This window comes from Poecilia reticulata, linkage group LG16, assembly GCF_000633615.1.
Source record: "Poecilia reticulata strain Guanapo linkage group LG16, Guppy_female_1.0+MT, whole genome shotgun sequence".
Lineage (NCBI taxonomy): Eukaryota > Metazoa > Chordata > Actinopteri > Cyprinodontiformes > Poeciliidae > Poecilia > Poecilia reticulata.
Genome location: NC_024346.1, coordinates 31,830,881 through 31,835,588, shown reverse-complemented (window position 1 = coordinate 31,835,588; position 4,708 = coordinate 31,830,881). Strand labels below are relative to the sequence as shown.

The window sequence follows — 4,708 nt, the reverse complement described above, 5'->3', positions numbered from 1 at the left end:
TTGCCGACTATATTTCAAGTCGTCAAGGCGGGGTATTGGGTAAAGTTTTCAACTAGCAATAATCGCGCCTCGGATAAACCTCATAGGCTACGATACTGCCACTGCGCAAAGCTGACGTACGGCTTTGAGCGGAGGGGTAGTCAAGTTGCTACATACCATTTTAACTCACGGTTTCGTGAACAGTTTAAAGTACTTGCGTTTTTACCTCCTTACTCCACAACATTGACCATTTTAGAGGTCCAGTGGATAAAAATTAACCGCATTTTTTTGTTTGTTTTACGAATAAACGTATTTTAAGACTGTGGATTTTGGCGCAGTGCATTCTGGGTCCAAACGTAAATGACGTGTATAGTGTCTAACTGACACGATATTTTTTCATCTCACCATTAAAACACCAATTGACTCGCACTTAGCTTGACAATAGAGATAAGCGTTGTGTTTATAATTCAAAAGTTTGAAATTGTCCCCGCACACATATTCTTACATATCAATGTTTTTAAAAATGCAATGTTAGAGCATGGCCACCAGATGGCAGCGTAGACAAGAGCAAAGCTGATCAGGCTCACTTAAAAAACGGCTTCCCAAATCCAGTATTGGTGCATCGACACCAGATGGCAGAATTGAACGAGAACAAAGCTGGCGTGGCTCCTCAATAAGCACCAAAATATCATAAAACAGCTCTAAATTAAAATATAAATAAATAAATTTAAAATGACGTAATGTCATTCCTCTAAACTTGCGTCAGAGAAGCGCCCTTCTTCTGGTCGGACTCCGAAAAATATTCTCACCTTTTTTCAAGATGTTTACCTGTCTTTGAATCTATAACACGTGAATTCTGAATAGAAAACCAAATTATGTTGTTTTTTTTAAATCCAATAACATTATAGATACGTCCATTTACGGTCTTCATATGATTTTGAATCACTTCAGTGATGCAGGCCTGCTAACCTCCCTCTAGTCGAACGAGAGATAAAGTATTACGTAACCAGTTACAATGTTCGACACTTCTGTTTAGTAATCCCTTTCCTACTAAGCAATCCTAACATTTCTATTAATTCAAACATGTCTTTTTATCAATTTATTTTCAAAGTGCTTATTACATAAAGACAATAATTACACACTCATGTTCAAAGAAATATGTCTAATATTTACATTAATGTTCCTTGTAAAATTGCATTTTTACCACGAGCTTTTTTGCTACAATTAACAATCTTTCGTACACAAAGATTGCACACAATCTTCTGCATACCAAAGATTATACACAATAAAAATGAGGCTTTATCTTGGTGAAGCGAGATAAAAACCAAGCAGTTTTTACAAATTGCTGTGAAAAGGATTCAACAACTTTCAACCCTAAGAAAACTGCAGCAACTCCATATTGTATATGCATCGTAACACCTACAGTTCAAACGACCAAAGGATCCAAATCAATATGACATTCGTGCAAATCCTAAGCATTCACATGCTGACTGCGGCTGCAGGTGTCATTCTGTACATGTACTGAAAATCAGGTCTTAAGCCCCTTGGTAACGGACTGAGCTTTTACATGCAGCGTGTTTGACACAAGCAGTAATTTCACTCTGTGGACATTAGGAACCTATTCACTTGTTGTGAAGCTCCAGTGGTATAATGTAGGTGCTTTTGGGTGCTTGGCAGATAAGCGTTGCTGTGCCAGGTGTTAAAGCTGCCTGAGCTGACACATTAGACAGGGATTTGCCCGTGCCAGAATGTCAGGCCAATGAGGCTCATAGAGGTAGGCTTGGATCACTGTCAGGGACAGGTAAGTACGCAGATAAGGGGATTACACTATGTTTGCGCCGAGTAATCTCAAATGAATCCCGCCAGCTTCTGTTTCATCCTCAGTCTGGAACGCACRAATTTCTCTTTTTTCTCAACCCAAGAAGCGCACCACATCAGCAAAGTTTAATTCATAAAAACCGGCCTTTTTTTTTTAAATCCACGCTTAAAGTGCATTTGAGGGCATTTTGGGTTATGGTCATTTAATAACCTTGACGGTAATAAACTCTTATTTTCCTGGAGCCTTAATGGCTTTTCAGCCACATTCAATTTCTTTTTTATCAGCAGCCCTGCCYACTCTGTGCAGGTTTTGTAATCATCTGGGCCTTGCCATTTGGTGGTGCTTGTTATATAAAGCTCAAAATTTGACYTGTTGAACAATTAGGACTTTTYAGRAGTGGTTTAAGTTCCTCCAGCATGCTGCTTTTCCTAATGGCATGCGGAGGGGGGATGAAAATAGAGTTGAGCAGATGGCTGTTTCCGCACAGACCGGTGGCTACCATGCCATCCCAAAAGGGGCTCAGTGGAGAGCCTGCAGACTTTAGCTTGCCGAAAGCTGTTTTCCCCCTGAACCATCAAACATAAAGAAAGCTAATAAAACAAGTGTCACACTCTTGTCATTGTCTAGTCCATGTTTAAAAGTAGGGTCTGTTTGGGCATGTGGGAGGGAGGGGGGACAAGAAAGACATCTGCTAAATCCAATAATCTGGCCATCCTGATCTACACAGCCCAGCTTTCTCCTGTAATCACACATTGACGGACCTTATCATGGAAGTGGTATCTCCGTCTTATCTCGGATCGGCGGGCGTAATTGATGCCGCACGCCTGCTGAGAGCGTGTGAGTGGAAGCAGGTGTGTTTGGGCTTTTAACCGGACGTGGAGAGGGTCATTTTGTAATGTGGTCTGCTTCAGATCAGGGCCGTGTTAAAGACGGTTAGTTGTGTTAAAAGTCTCTTTGTCTCTCTAGACTGGGGCCACCTGGAGACGATAGAGCTGTGATTAGATTGTGTTAAGAGCAGGAGGAGGAAAACAATGACGTTTTCTTTTTTTTTTTTTTTTTGCTTGGGTGAAATGACAGCCTAGCGAGTGTGAGCGAACATCTGATACGAGACGGACAAACGCGGCCCGCTGCGCCTAACGTGGTTTCTGCCTAACACATTTGGGTCAAAAAGACGCACTTTTTTGTGCTTTACTGATCCACGAAATTTACCACCCGGCCCATACTAGCCCTATATTTATGGCGGTACATCTTCAGACGTCATTCTACTCATTCAAATGTCACTCTCTCTCTCTCTCTCTGTCTCTGTCCAACACTTGCAGACTGTTCACAACAACCCACACACTGCTGCCACCCTGCTATTCCCAGCTTGTAGTTTTTCCCAGACTGAGTCAAGAGTGACACCATAAGCCTGCCTGTCCGTTTTATGCCAAACCGGATGTCTCCTTGCCGCACATGGCCTTTGCCAAGTATGTAAGCCTTTCACGCGTTCCACAGCTAGGTTAAAGTCCCTCTCTCCATTTCCACGCGTCTCAAATAGCTTCTAAGTCATCCAGCTGGAGGTGCTCTCCGCTCAGTTAGGAAGCAAGTCATGTAAAAGGGTGTTGCCTCCGCTCCGAATAACCTCCCCTCACCCCTCCTCATTCCCTCGTCAGTCTGTCTTCGCACCTTCATCAGCACCCCCACAACAAGTTCCTGTGTCTGTGAACTGCTCCATCTGTTGACCTTGCATTTCATGATCTGCCTCAAACGCATCTCTTGGCAGCCTCCAGTTTGATACCACAAATGAGCTAAACCCATAACGCACTCGCGCAGAAGTTGCATCACACTCTTGAACCCGTGTCTCATTTTGTCGCTGTGCAGCCACAAACCCGAGAGCATCTAATTGGGATTTTATGTGATAAGGGCGGCGAATAGCAGTAGAGGACATATTTTGAAATCCTTGTTTTCCAAATAAAAGTCTGAAATGTGTGTTTATGTTCATCCCCAATTTTGTCAACGATTTGTAAGGATATAGTTTGCTTGCTTGTCTTTCGGTGTACGTCAGTTGACTTTAGACTCCTAGATATGGACATTTTTGCCTGTTAACTTGCAAAATGGTTTGAGCAGAGTCGGACTGGACAGGGATGTGAGCATCAATTTAAAAATCCCCCCAATCCAGATTCACAGCTGGATTTATGTCTGGGCTTTGACTTGTTTGTTTACGTCTGGGTCACCAGTTTCTACATTCTTGCTGCATCTTAAGTGCCTTTTTTCTTTTCACACTTTACGCAGGATTTCTTATAGCCAGCTTTTCTTTTTGTCCCTCAGCCAGAAAGATTGTATTTGTGGAGATTTGAGTAGCTGACTAAAACTTAGGAAGTTAAAAGTTTTTCCCACTTGAGTTTATGATCACTCTTGGCTGCTTCCCTGGTTCTTCTATAGACATATTTGTATAAAAGACTAAACCTTGTTAACATGTAAGCTATTTGACGCACTTTGATCGTCATGTAATCCATTTTATGGTATTGCATAAGTTTCCAAAGAATGCAAAAAAATAAATAAATTATGTACATTTAAGTTCAGCAACATTTGTAGTTTATCTTGTACAGTTTATGGGAAGTCCTACCTCAAATTATTTGATTTTATTGACACGTGTTTGCAAATTGATCTGAATCTGTACTTGTTTGTGTCCAAGAGCTACGTTTAATATCGAACTTTGTAAATATAGAAAAACCGTTCTAAAAAGATATATAGTAATTTATCTTTTTACATGCAGAGTGAATAAATAAAACAAAGGATCATTAAAGGATAACTTTATTTACCTGGTTTTTTTTGTTGTTTTTTTTTTTAAAGAACGCAATACTGAGTTTGACCAACAGAGGGCAGTCTGTCCTTACGGCAAACATTGCGAACTATGAACCTTGAATGTGT

General features: G+C 41.1%; 1 long non-coding RNA gene across 1 annotated transcript in view; it reads right to left on the bottom strand.

Annotated features, from left to right (window-relative positions):
* The window catches only part of LOC103478761 (uncharacterized), a 7,262-nt gene extending 2,781 nt beyond the window's left edge, over nucleotides 1-4,481 (bottom strand). Inside the window, exon 1 of the long non-coding RNA XR_001777398.1 lies at nucleotides 80-4,481. This is a non-coding gene — a long non-coding RNA (uncharacterized LOC103478761). The remainder of the gene's footprint in view (nucleotides 1-79) is intronic.
* Nucleotides 4,482-4,708: the final 227 nt, after the last annotated feature.